At 33.1% G+C, this 15,189-nt stretch overlaps 1 long non-coding RNA gene and 1 other non-coding gene across 4 annotated transcripts; both read right to left on the bottom strand.

Moving 5' to 3' along the window:
• Nucleotides 1-215: 215 nt before the first annotated feature.
• Nucleotides 216-299, bottom strand: TRNAL-CAA (transfer RNA leucine (anticodon CAA)). The gene has a single exon. It is a non-coding gene; the product is annotated as a tRNA-Leu (tRNA).
• Nucleotides 300-4,428: 4,129 nt separating this feature from the next.
• Nucleotides 4,429-13,883, bottom strand: LOC126717639 (uncharacterized). 3 transcript variants are annotated; one of them, XR_007652683.1, is made up of 4 exons: nt 13,387-13,883; nt 12,264-12,323; nt 6,038-6,187; nt 4,429-4,751 (listed from the first exon to the last, which is right to left on the bottom strand). It is a non-coding gene; the product is annotated as an uncharacterized LOC126717639 (long non-coding RNA). The 3 variants fall into 3 exon arrangements; XR_007652682.1 differs by having other exon boundaries at nt 6,121-6,187; XR_007652684.1 differs by having other exon boundaries at nt 6,121-6,187; nt 13,498-13,883.
• Between the last annotated feature and the right edge of the window lie 1,306 nt (nt 13,884-15,189).

Below are 15,189 nucleotides of genomic sequence, written 5' to 3'. Positions count from 1 at the left end.
AGGACAATATTTTAGGCATATCCTTTTTCTTTTTCTTTCTTTAGAACCCATTTTAGGGATATCCCCAAAAAAAAAAAAAAAAAAAATGGTAAACGCATATCCAAAAAAGTTGGTAAATACTATACGATACAATACTTGACTTTAGATGTATAAAAAAGAATATATAAATAGAAACCCCATTAAAGAATAAAAAAGAATAAATAGAAAACACAAAAAGTCAGAAGTGGGATTTGAACCCACGCCCTCTCTCGAAGACCAGAACTTGAGTCTGGCGCCTTAGACCACTCGGCCATCCTGACTGTGTGATCAGGTTGCACAATTCAATTTATTAGCTAATTAATTGTGTTTAGAGGGTGAATTAGATTGAAGTTCGGGGTTCAAAGTTTATTGTGTGATCTCTTCAATCAATAAAGCAATTGTGTGATGGAATATGGTGATGGAGTGTCCAATCTGTAAAGCCATAATTTTTTTTTTTTTTTTTAAAGATAGAATTTTTTCCATTTCATTTCAAGTATTAATTAACTTTGGATGATGGGCGGGAGCCCTCTAGTTGAATCTAGTATTTATGCCTTGAAACAAGAACAATGCATGATCCCCATCCACCAAGAATGAATGAAGAACATTTCTAACTTTTTCTTGGGGAAAAGTGGTATGAATTATGATTTTTTTTTCTCGAAAAAAAAAAAAAAGAATTATCATCTAGGTATGCTAGAATTATTTTCCTAAAAAAAAAGTATCCTATAATTAAATTTTAATTTTATTCGAAGTCAGACCAATGAACATGGTCGCTTTTATCATTGATCAAATGAAAAAATTATGTTTCTTCTCAAAAAATAAAATGAAAAAATTATGTTGAATATATGAAAGTATTGGATATAATATCCCAAAAGTGACATGGAACATTGACTTAATAGGAAAATGTTCTATTATATTTTTTAATTTTTCCTGCATAGTTAATAATTATCCTAAATCAAGTTAGGCATTTCCAAAAAAAGTAGGCATTTGGTTCTCCAAAAAAAAAAAAGTTAGGCATTCAGCACGTCGGCAAATTGATATTGCATTTTCAGATTTAAACATTTTAGTCAACTTATGAAACCCAAAAATCTTAACTTTATTAAACCCACCTACCAATCATGTATTCATGGTCTTATAAGATAATCACCGCTCTAATAAAGGTAAAATTTGACTCTTTCTTTTTTATTCAAGAGAGAGACACTACAAAAAAAAGGTTCTATGGCCGCATTTTTAAAACGTGGCTATATGTCAAAAAAACGTGGCTATAGCCTATAGCCGCGTTTTTTTAGGCCACGCTTTCTAGTGTGGCCTAAAACCTGTGACTATAGGACTCACGGTCCTATGGCCACACTTTTTAACCGCGGCCCAAGACCGGGTCCTATAGCCGCGTTTAAAACGCGGCCTAAGGTTGTGGTCTTGGGCCGCATTTTAAACGCGGCCTAAGGTTGTGATCTTGGGCTGCGTTTTAAACGCGGCCCAAGGTTTAACCTTAGGCCACGTTTAAAACGCGGCTATATACCCTTAAATTTTAAAAAAAAAAAAAAAAAACCTTTGATTACCAAAAATTAATTTTCGGTAATCAAAAGTTTTTTTTTTTTAAATTAAAATTAAAATTTTTAAAATTAATACTTTCAAACTTTAAAATTTCAATTTTAAATAAATAAAGAAATTCAAAACAAAAATACAAACCCAGCAAATTCAAATTCAAACAAAAACCCAGAAAATTTCAAAATTAATCAACCACCAATAAAATCAGAACAGAAATGCCAAACAGTAATTCTAAGCAAAAGGGTATTTTTTTTATCTGTACACACCAAGTGAAGACCTCTCCAAGGGAGGTGAGAGCAACAGAATGAACCCCACCAAGAGCAACGACGAGTGGAACAGCCCACAAGAAAGATCGCGATCGACGGCGGCCCGGTGTCGCGATCGACGGCGGCCCGGTGTCGCGATCGACGCAGATCGCGACGCTTGAGCGTCGCGATCTGCGCAGATCGTCGCGATCTGCGTCGCGATCGTCGCGATCTGCGCAGATCGTCGCGATCGACGCAGATCGCGACGCTTGAGATCCATTGCCGACAATATAGAAGCTGGTGCATTTAAAAATTACTTGTCATCAAGATGATAACAATGTACATATATCCAGGAAAAGAAGCTTTCAAAGACGTACGTAGCATGTGTTGAATATGTCTTATTTGACTTCTGTTTCAATAAGATATCTCTTATAATTTAGAGCATCTTTTCTTTTCACATTCTACTAGTTTAATACATGATATAAATGATGTTTTTTTTAAACATTATCAGGTTGTACCTAATATAATTATTTGTTAATGTTATATAATTAAATAACTTATTATCGAATTAATATTTTTCAAATCATGTTAAACTTCTTACTCATAAAATATTATTTTTTATATATAATTTGTTAGGGCAAAAATGTATCGACCCCTTTGCAAATTAATTAATTACCCAATTTATTTAATTAGGTTCAATTATACATGCAAAGCGTGAAGGTACAAACAAATCACCAATTATACTAAGTGCAGCAGAAAATAAATTTGACACGAGTGATTTGTCTACGAATGGGAAAAACCTCCGAGACAAAACCCCATTGAGTGAATTTAAGGTCATCACTCCCAAGAATCTACTATTATCAATCACAAGCGGTTATAAGTATAAGAAATCTTACCAAACCCTTTGGGCTATCCCGAAATACCAATCTACAATTGAACTCTTACCCCAATACTCAATTGGACTTGTATTGTAGCGGCAATCTTTCTGTTCAATGCACAAATCTCAGTACATGATTAACCAATGATGCACGGATCCCAGTATGTAACTAACTCCATAGCAACCCTTTGATTGTCGTAGTTGATTTGCAACAACTCCACATAGAAACACCAATAAGATCTTCAATGATGGTGTGAGTGATTTTGCTTGGTTACAGAACCCAAAGGCATACAAGAAACGCAGTAAGATCTCTTTCTTCTGTAGGAGGAGGCTAGGGTTTTAAAAAGAAAATCTAATGAAACTCTCTAAGGTTAGGTTTTTCTTTTTCCACCTCCTTGCTTAAATAGGAGCTCAATGGGCTCTCCTATTCCAAATAGGTATACACAAACATTGGGCATTCCTAGTCCAATAAAGATTAAACAAACCCTTAAACAAATAGCATTTTAGAATAAAAACGAAGCTGACTAAAGTCTAAATCCTGTAAGTTCGATAAATCGAGACGTGTGTCAAGCTTTAATGAATCTCAACAGATCGAACTTCTGTCGAGGAGGTATCAAGACTTGTAGATTGCATTTTTCTAAGCAGTTCTTGAGTAATCTTCATGTCTTCAATGTAACCACTTGTAATGATCATCTTGAACCTACTTAAATTTACCCAAATACAAGTAAAATGCGTTTTATCAAAAAATATGTCAATTCCATAAAAATATGTCCCTTATATAATTAATTAAGTTTTGTACATACTTTTGAAATATAAAAAAAAATTAAAATTTAAACATTACGTAAATTGCATACCTAGATGACGAGATCTTCGAGGTTAAAAATTAAATTCATTATACCAAATTTCAAGAAAAAACACAATACCCTCAAATTATCAAAATAATTAACATGTGCTCCCCTTGGTCCCTCATGACGCAGAGTATTCCCAATAAAAATAAATAAATTTAAACCAGAGAATTTTTGCCGACGATAGTTAGGCATGTATATATATATGGTTGAACATTGAAGGGCTATGAACGATAACTTTGTGGTTTTGTTTTTATATATGGATATATGAGTGGCACTACAAGAAAAACGGGCTATTGCGGCGGTCCAGAACCGCCGCTAAAGCCCCAAAAACCGCCGCTAAAGGTACATTCGACCTATAGCGGCGGGTGCTATTGCGGCGGGCCGTCCCGTCGGTGCTGCAGTGCCGCTATAGGTATATTGCGGCGGTCGTTAGAAGCGCCGCTATAGATGCACCTTTTAGCGGCGGGTGAAGGTTTACTGCGGCGGGCATAAAACCGCCGCAATATGTCTTCAGAATTCATGAGATGGACTTTTAGCGGCGGGATAATGCCCGCCACTATTGGTATACTTGTAGCGGCGGGTAGATACCGCCGCTATAGAGAATCGATGAGAAGAGCTGAATGTACTTTTAGCGGCGGGTGCATGCCCGCCGCTATATGTTTAAACCTTTAGCGGCAGGCTATAAGCGCCGCTATAGGTATTTATTTAGAACGTAAAATGTGAACCTTTAGCGGCGCTTTTTGACCGCCGCTATAGGTTTTTTTTTTTTTCCCAATAGGTTTTAAAACTGCTGTTTGCTTGTAAATAAGTTCACAAACCTGTTATAAAAGACATGTAATAGTTTTAACTCTACTAACACAATATCACGAATGTAATTAATTAACAACACCATAAATGTCTTGAAACTAACATAATATTGACATAAAAATATATTATCAAATACATAACATTGTCTATAACCACCATCTTTAAATTAACAAAAAAAAGATGTGGTCATTTGAATAAAACAACCGCTGAAATTAATCTAATACTATAATCAAAATTCTAAAGTGTTTAAAAATGTCTTTCAACACTTGCAAGAAATGCGGTTGTTCTTCCATAGTTCTCTGTACACAAAAAAGCCCAAGAACTCCAAGATAAAACTTATAAGCTTCTTGGTTGATAAGATGCGGCTGATGATTTGGGGAGAGCTGGAGATTGTTCGATCAGAGGAGCATCCTACATACAAAGTATGATTACTTAATAAGTGCATATAAATGAAATAGAATGACAAGAAAATATTATGAAGGTAAAAAATGGGAAGAAGTTAAATGAAGACATGTTTCTTGATCTGGGGTAAAAAAAAAAAAGCTATTTAAGCTGACAGTGTTTAAGATGATAGAGGAGATAAGGTTGCTGATGGTCTCAATGACAACAAGCAGTAATAGTGATAACCATGTAAAGAACAACACACTCACACTTAATAGTGATTGTTAAAGGTGGCCAAACCATGCTCATGTTGGTAGTAAGGACAACAAAAAGAGGACAACCATGATTGTGACAATGTTGGTGGGAGAGGCAATTGCCAATGGCATTAGGCTTGCAATTGAAGCACCAATACTTTTAATTGGGATTGCATTTTCATGACGAAAGACTAATGAAGTTTACTAATAAGCAGTTAATTGTGGGGGGGGGGGGGGGGGAAACAGTATATTTCAGATTCAAATTTTAGGGATGATGGATCCCATTTGGTCACCATGGTTGCCTTGCGCATGTTCCCAATTAAGTAGTGTAAAATTGTTCTATAATTGTAATATATATCTATATCATACTTTACAGGCAGCAACTATACTTTAACCTAATCAACTATAATGTGATTTCATGAAAACACAAATCAAGAGTTAACATACATTTTATTTACATAATTTCACATCAATTTAAGAAATAAATCATCTTTAACCATTCACTTTTAACTATGTTCCAAATCAAACAATGAATTTAAATGCATAGAGAAGTTATCAATACATTTGGTAACTATAACATCATTACTAGCAATATTCTTTAGGAATGGACATCTCTTTAAATATGCAATTCCATTTTAGCATTCCATATGTGTGAAAAAGATAGAGAGAAGCCCCTAAAATGAATTAATCAAATAAAACAACTCAACAACAATCATCTTTACTCATTCACTTTTAGCTATGTTCCTAATCAAACAATGAATTTAAATGCATAGAGAAGTTATCAATACATTTGGTAACTATAACATCATTACTAGTAATATTCTTTAGGAATGGACATCTCTTTAAATATGCAATTCCATTTTAGCGTTCCATATGTGTGAAAAAGATATAGAGAAGCGTTTAAAATGAATTAATCAAATAAAAACAACTCAATAACAATCATCCAACATTACACAAAATAGTCAACACTCCCAATATCAGCTAAAACCACCTTATTACTCCATGCAAGCCACCTGCTTGCCCCAATTCACACACACACACACACACACAGAGAAAGAGAACCTTAAGTTTTTCACCAACTTCACTTGTTTTGATCACACAAACTTATAGTGCCTCTTCTTTTTGCACACAGAGAGAAAGAGAACCTTAAGTTTTTCACCAACTTCACTTGTTTTGATCACACAAACTTATAGTGCCTCTTCTTTTTGCAATCTGCCAACAAGAAAAGAATATATATATATATATATATATCTAAGTTAATTTTCAAACAAGACTCATTTCAAAGCAATTTAACTGAGAGTGAGTCACAAAGGAAGCTTATCTAGATACAACACACAAGTTTATGCTAGTATATTTGCACCAAAATGATAAATAAATAAATAAAAGAATTTGGTATGAAATTACAGCATAATCTCATTAAATGAAATTACTAATTATCTCATTAATAGCATCCAAAATAAAATTACAACATAAGTGCTTATGTGTTGATTCTTTTTGTAAGTGTGTATATCCATGATGATTGTAGAATAGTATTGTGAGGGATTTTCCTTTTATAGTTCCATAGTGAATGTCCCTTTTGCCCCATCACCCTATGGATCAAACAAACAAAGTGAAGCTTCTTTCTTTAGATCCTTTGAGTTTTGACTAAAAACAATGGATCTCATTGTAAAATCAAGGTCCAAAGTTAGCTTCTTTATAGACAAACAAATATAAATGAATTTTTTATCAAGCCAAGTGCAAGATATTTATGAGCAATTTGGTGCATTTACAATCCTAGAAAGTTAATGGATCTCATTGTATTGAAAAGTAACAAAAGCAAATAAATAATCATTTCTTTAACTAACTCATGTATAGCTTTCCAATTGAATATAATATATAAAAGGAATGATTTGAAGATTTATTTATAGAATAGCATGATCTTGAATTTCTATTCGTCCCTGCCTCTTAACAGTGCTGAAATCACTCTCTATTTCAGCAAAGTTGGTTCCCATTAAAAAATAGGAATAAATCCAACCAAAAGATGTGCTATAAATAAAAATATAGGAAGTGGGATCACACAGCCTTGGTGCTTGTCAATTAGTCATACATTAGAAATTGATGATAATAATAAACAAATGGAAAGGAGGGTGAGAGGCAAAGAAAAAGAATTGGCTTTATGAGAAAGTTCCAAATTTGGATATAATTTTGATGGAGATAATTAAATAAATAACTTTCTAACAGCTTTTTAATTTTTAATTATAAGAAGAAATCATATCATTGATATCTCAACAGTAGTGCTAAGTACCAATGCTTTAACCTTCAATCCAAAAACCAACCTCCTTTTAAGAATATCAATACTATTGGTTTCTAAGATGAACTCAAGGTCACTGATATAGTATGTTCTAATTTGAAATATATTATTATGATAAAATGCATAATGTCATTTAAAAATAAAAGCTAAGGGGCATGCAGTCACTAGTCAAACCTATGAAACAATTTATGCCACTTACTATTTTATTAAGGTTGGTGGATTCAGCAAAAAAACCCATTGGAAGAGCCCAATGTAGAATGCTCTAATATAAACTCACGCCCAAAAAAAAAAAAAAAAAAACCAAGGCTTTGGGATTTTCTTTTTGGGTCGTCGAAAAAGGCCCAGTTAGACTACAACAAAAACATTTGAGGGAAAAATTCCAGCCATTGGCATTTCTCAGAGTTCAACATACTATAAAAAAGAAAAAAAAATGAATTTTGGGTTTGAAGGAAGGAAGGAATTCATGAAGGGATTTTTAAGCTCTTTCACTGTAAGTCATATCATGGTTTGGTCAGCTTCATATAGACTCCACTCCATATATTTCAGACTCAAATTATTAGTAAAGAATAAAATATATAGGAATTCAAGCTTATTCAGCATTTAAAAAAAAAAAACCTAAATAAAGAAGAATGAAATATATTAAAAACCTATAAATTATGCATACAACTAATAGTAACAGCATTTTCAATGTATTTCAAAAAAAAAATAAGACCTATGCTTATCCCAATTCCCAAACCCTCCCCAATAGAAAACTAGTTTAAAGCTCAACTACATCAACCTTCATGATTAGGAAGCTAAAATTTGAAGCTTTTAGGGAAAGAACTCTACAATTCACTAATCATGCTTCATTTGATTGTCAAAATTTCTTAGTGGAATAGCAAGTTAAAAGTTCAACATTGCAGACAGATCATATAAAAAGAGGTTAACTTTTTAGAAAAACATTCCAAAAAAATCAGTGAATAGAAAAATCCAAAAAAATAAAACCACTGTGAATGATCCAAAGGCACTATACCAATTGCAGCAAAAAAAAAAAAAAAAAAAAAAAAAAAAAAAAAAAAAAAACCCCTATAAATTATAAGCTCTAACTTCCCCCAGTCTAGTAAAAGAGAATGCTTGTTCCACTAAATGAGTCCTCATAAACTCTCATGATTGAAGTCAGTCCAGAAACCTTACAGCTACAATACTCTCTAAATATGCTCAAATTACTCCAAAAGGCATACTTTAAAATTATCCAAGAAATTCCTCATCATCTAATAATTCTATTGCTAATACTTTCGGGTTCAGATGTAAAGCTGGCTGCTTTTACATTATCATTCATGTAAATATTTCATGCCATATTTTTACAATACAAACATGAAACCAACACATATATTAGAAGTATTAAAGTATTACTTAGCCTAGGTGGAGCCTAGCAAAAATTATTTGATAAAATAATGAACATTAACCATGGGTCACAGTGTCAGTGGAGCCCAGAAGTATTCAAGACAAACTTAGTGTCGAGGTCTAACTCTTACTTTTATCATGACAAATATGGACCTAACATGAACTAGAAATTTTGGAGGTTTTCTATTATCTTAAATATGCAAGGATATTGGTTGATTTACTGAATTGGTGTCTAAACCAGCCACAACTTAGGAACATTCATCATTAATAATGGTCAAGTGACTGAGTTTAACTGAAATTTTGGTCATTAAGAACTGTGACAATAAGCTTATACTTCTCAAAATTGTAGTTCACAAGGCTAACTGGCTTATGAAACACTCTAGAATTTAAGTTGACAGGAACCTTAAAATTTTAAGAACCAAAGATCAAATCAAAACAGAGCACCCATGTTCACTTTTTGTTAGCTTTTACACAACTGTGTTGACAATCTTATGACAAAATCAAACTCATTATATGCTACACTAGTATTTTGAGCATTCAAATGCAATGGACAACCCCGCATACTTGTACCAAGTAATGCTACCATTGAAGCCATGAGTCTCACAGTAACAGCCATTGTCCCCAATAGAAAATTTTACTGACTCCCTGAAACCAAAGATTTAATCTTCAGCCCCGCTAAAAAGAATTGTGAAAACCAAAGATAGCATATTTCAAAAAAATGTTAATTAAGTTTGTTAAGAAATATTTTGCTTCATGTGAAGAATAATAGTACTTAAAAAAAGATAAAAGTTTAAAAATTAGTTCTCAAGGGTCCAATAACCTTTTTCCTTTTTTTTTTTGGAAAAATGCTTGTTTATTATTATTTTTCCCACAAATCAGTGAAATAATTTTAAAATCTTGGTTTTATTTTAGTATCTTGAGAACCATGTATAATATTTTAAATCTAATAGAGTTTACTCAACTTAATTGGTAGACCGAAATTATTAGTAGTTTTTTAGAAGGTTTGTGGCCTGTGTTTTGACAAAAGTCGTCTTAACTTGTGAAATTTACAAAGCAAATAACTTGTAACTAGAGGAAAATGGGGATTATAAAAAATTATATATTAGCTGAAAGATGATAAATTTTGAATGCAAGAGGATTTTGCCATTTTAGGTGTATGTGTGACAGACAGTGTGAGGAAATTGATTGCAAACTCAAAAAAAAAAAAAAAGAAAAAAAAAAAAAGCGATGATAATCCAATCAGACTATTTTACTGCAATAATATTTTACATACATACATACATACATTATATTCATAGATGGCGTTGGGTACTTCCAACCATACATTATATTCATAGATGGCGTTGGGTACTTCCAACCATGCGTAAATAAGCTAAATTCTATTCTCGAAATTTATTAGTAAACAAAAAAACAAACTGACACACATTCTTCTTTTTTTTTCTTTTTTTTTTTTTTCCTAAACTTCAATATCATCCCTAAAATTTAACAGAGATTTATTAGAGCACTTTATTAGAGCACTTGGTATGACGGAAAATGCAAGTTAACAGAAATGTTTTTTCAACTGACAAAATTCCCAATAGAGTGAAAAAGTTAAGCAAAATCACCAAATAAAAATTAACAAAGCATTATAACTACCGAGACAGATTTAACCAAATCACAAATTTTTCCAAATTAACATTTAACAACCATTTAACTTGGATTAAACCCAATTACAAGAGTGTCCAATTTTTTCAACGTGCCCATGATTCTTAGCTTATATAACACTAATAAATAAATAAATAAATAAATCAAAACTAAAAAAAATAAAAATAAAAAATAAAAATAAACATGCTGAAGATGGTAGTACATTAGGGTACAATGAGTGAGAATACATACGAATTTGGAGAGGGACCCTAAAAAGCGAGGATTTGAAAACCCAATTGAGCTGCCATGAAATTTGGCAGTGGCAGTGGCAAAGTGAGAACCGTTTGATGGTAGAGCACTTGGTAATAACTCATTACCAGCCCTACCGTTTGATGGTAGGGATTGACCCTAAACATTTTCACTCTATTGCTAATAATACTTGCATTTATTGGAGAACTTTTTTTAAATAACTCATTCCCTAAAATTTTTTTAGTAGCATCCATGGCTTAATAAAGTATCTTAGTGTCTGTTTGTTACTTATTATTATTTTTTTGTAAGTGATAAAAATTTCACTATAGTACCAATGGAATTGACTTGCTAGCTCTAACAATAGTGTTCCATAGAAAAGACTCCAATCCCTCCACCCCCAAAGAAAAAAACATGATAATGAATAGCCATTGTTTTGACTTAATCATTATAGTTTAGCATAAATTCTCATAATGACAAGCTAGCAGAAATTAGTATAAGGACGAACAAGAAATTCAACTGGTAGTGGAGGTTTGAGAGAATTTACTACGTTGCATTAGTGGAGAAGATTAAATTTGAATAACAAAATTTTATTCAAAAGTTGAGTCATAAATCCAAAAAGGAAAAACCTAAGATTCAGTGAGAAGAGAATAAAGTTAATCTAATTCAAATTATTCACTGGAAAATTTAAACTAACACATAGAGGACAAACACAAAGATGTCAATAACAATGAATCAAGACAAAACCTTCAAAGCCACATACCTATACCAATCAAACTCATTACAAACTAATTGTATTTTATACAATGAATTCACTTCAATTGGAATTCCTAGAACACCAGGTTGAACCATAGAGACATAGAACCCAGTCCCTAAATTCGTATGGCTTAATTAGGGGAAAAGTAACCCCAGTTCAATCTTAATAGATTCTTTGTTAGTAACAATACGATATTTAAGTTCACTATTGAAATAAACAAAAAATCCACATTATAGAATTTCCATGCTTAGCCCATTGTACATCACTTTCCTCTAAAATAAAATCAGGTAAATACGTAGTTATAGTGGGGGTAACAAAACATAGGTAATAATACTATGTTGACTACTTTGCAAAAACTTGTAGGTTGAAGTGAAGGTACCAATGTCAGAGGCTGAATTCATTCAACTACATGAGACAGCCCAAATAGTAACTTCATGAATATTGCACAAAGAACATATCAGCTATTCGTAACTTGAAAAGAAGTAAGAGAAGCTACCAAATATATAATTTTAGTAATTTAAAAAGATACTTTACCTATTTTAATAATTTATTTTACAATACACTTTCAAAACAACTACATTTTATAAAATCCACGTTTTATATTATTGATCCTGCCAAAACAGGGCCCTGAGAGAGGTGACTTGGTGATATCTCCGTCCTCTCACCATTACAATGGTCACTATTTTTTTTGGTGTAAAAGCACCAATAATCATCAATAAAGCATACAAACATGAGAAATTTGATCAGTTCATCAGTCACTATTCACTGCAGAAGCAAGTATTGCAACAGAAGTGAATTAACATCTGAATAGCTATAATACCAAACACAGCAATGTTGAAAATTAAAAATAAATAAACAAAGAAAAAGCTAAGTTCAATATCTATCCTGTAGCCCCATAGGAAACTGCACAAACATCAACTTGGAGTAAAAGTTTCAGTAATCATGCATGATTGTGACAATGCACCAAATGAATTTTGAACTTATCATACTTTATTTAAAGAGCCAAGCTGTACAACTCCATGCGGGGCAACAGAAACAACAACGATAGTCTACAGGACAAAACAAGAACAATATTGTTAAAAGGATATGAAAGTGGATTAGTGAAAACCAGAAACCATAAAAACAAAGAAAAACAAGATACATCAATGGAAATGTTGGACCACCTAAAACCATATCTCCTACCATGCAGCCATCAACTTATCACAATACAACTATTAATAAGTCATCTGTTTATTCATCTCTGTTGTCCAAATGTTAATAAATTGTACCTCAGGTTATGATAAGTCAGTAACATACGTAGCAAATTAGGAGTTGAATGAATACCTTATTCTAATTGATATTCTACAAGGTAAGGTTAGTTTAATCTGAGTAGCCTATCAGAGTGGCATGCACCACTACTGTTAGTCCAAGCAGAATAAAAGCATGCATTGGTCCAATGGTTGGAACAGATTCAGACACTTAGGTGTGGCACATGGACAAACAAATAGTATCTTGTGATTCACAGTAATATATATATATATATATATATATCAACATGCTTTAAGTAAACAAACTTCAGTAAATTAACTGGTTGTTCCATTATCAATCTCACAAGCCAATTAAATACTAACGCAACAAATGAACATCAGGTCCATTGTATTTCTCATAGATAATGCCACCGTCACCACCACCACCACCACCCACAACCGCAACCCCAACCACCAAACCCACAACTGCATCACCACTACCAGTCGGGAAAATAAAAACAAAAACACCACCCCCGTTGAAATCAAAAAGCCATTAAAATGCACACAACCATGCTTAGCCCATTGTATACACTGTTTGACTCAAAATTGAAACAAAGCTGATATAAGATCAGTCATTATCATCAACATAAGAATTTCCAAAGAAACCCAACTAAGTTCAAAATTGTAAACAAAAACAAAAACATCTAAAAAACAAAACACCTAAAAAAATAAAAACAAAAACACTACCCCCCATTGAAATCAGTCTATAACTTTGAAGAAATGGTAAAATGCAGATACCCAGAAACCAAAACATCTAAAAAAAGCAATCTTTAACACAAATTGAAGCGATAAATGTACAAACAAAAACAAAAACAAAAAGCCAGACCTGGAACTCTGCGAACCAAGTTGGACAAAACTGAGTGGTCGAATTCAAAGCTCAAAGGAATGTTGATCGGAAAGGCCAATCAAGGTCTAGAGGGAGAGAGAGAGATCGAACCTAGATTAGAGAGATCTCGGTAAGGGTTTTTGATGAGGAGCAACCCGCCTCTACTGATGGCGGTGCCGGTTTGAGGCGATGAGATCAGGTTGCTCAATCCATTGGTTTCTGTCAAGAGGGAAGGTTCTAGATTAGGGGCATGAACCGTTAGGGTTAGAAAGGATAAGAGAAATGGGTCGGGCTAGACCTAACCCATTTCTTTTTGGACCTAACTAGGCTCGATTTTTGGGTGGTGGTGGTGGTTGTGGTTGGGGGTTGGGAGGTGGTGGTGGTGGTGGCTGTGGCTATAGGTTTGTGGGCAGTGGTAGAGATGAGACAGTGAGGAGATTTTCAGTGTCTGAGAGAAAGAGAGAGAGTGTGGGAGACAGAGGGAAAACGAAGAGGTTCTAAAATGAATAGGGAAAAAAAAACAGAGGGAAAATTTAGGATCGGGTGTGGGAAATGTAAGGGCCTATTGCGGCGGGTCATTGACCCGCCGCTATAGCTAACCTTTGGGCCGCTGAAACACGTTTATTACGGCGGGATATTGGCCCGCCACTGTAGCGCGCCGCAATAGCTATAACTATTGCGGCGGGCTATTGGCCCGCCGCAATAGATCTCCTGTACAGCGGCTGGCCCAATTCGCGCCGCAATAGGGCGACCTATAGCGGCTGTTTTGGCACCCGCCGCAATAGGTCCGCCGCAACTGCTTGATTTTCTTGTAGTGTGGTGACAATGTAGGATATTGAGTGTATTTGGACAAGTCTTGAATGGGTTGGATTCAGCTTTATGTGGTTGTATCACAAGGAATATGATCATATGATAGAGAACCCTTTGGCTATGGAGGTGGCATTGCTTTGTCATATGTGTAGATGTGTGACACGAGTGCATATATGTTTACTAGTTCCTTTGGCTATGAGAACATGTAAGTTTTTTTTTTTTTTTTTTTTTTTTTTTTTTTTTTTTTTTAACCATTTGGTTACAATTTACTTTATATAATTTTAAACTCATGTGACCTAACCAGAGTTAAGGTATTAAAATGTGTTTTACCTCTTTTTTTTTTAATTTAGAATATTACTAAGAAAAGATATGTTTGGTTTCTTATTGTATTGACTTCAATCATCAAAAAAAGAGCAAAGGGGGAGTATTAATTATTTTGATAATTTGGGGCACAATGAAAATCAAGTAGAACTCGTTTAGTTTTGTAATAGACCTTGGAAGTCTAAATGCAATTTAGATTTAAATATTTTATAGATGAAATAACTATTAATTTCTAATCATTTTTTAATTTTGTATTAATATTAGCATTGATAAAATTTACATTAATTAAACATATCTTGAGCCAAACCTAAAGATTTTCTATCATACAAAAAAGTATTCACACTTACAGTTACATATAAGATTGTAATTAATCATATTGAATACACAGTTAAATATGAATGTACAAAACTTAGATATAGGGGTGGCTTGATGCATTTGGAGGCCTAAGGCAAAAATTGATTATTTTATTTTAGATGCAAAATTACTACTAATTAATATGAACTACGTAAAATTTTTTCTTTTTTTAGAAATTTTATAGACAAAAAAAAATTTGACAAAATTTTTCATACTTGTTGATGTGGTAGATTGATAGTGGTAAGTAAAAGAGTGGTATTAGTGGTAGACTTAGATGAGAACTAGTAAAATTTTGCTAAATAAACTTTTATTACTATT

The sequence above is a fragment of the Quercus robur genome, chromosome 1, assembly GCF_932294415.1.
Source record: "Quercus robur chromosome 1, dhQueRobu3.1, whole genome shotgun sequence".
Taxonomy (NCBI): domain Eukaryota; kingdom Viridiplantae; phylum Streptophyta; class Magnoliopsida; order Fagales; family Fagaceae; genus Quercus; species Quercus robur.
The sequence above is the reverse complement of the archived record's forward strand: the minus strand, read 5'-3'. Positions and strand labels throughout refer to the sequence as shown.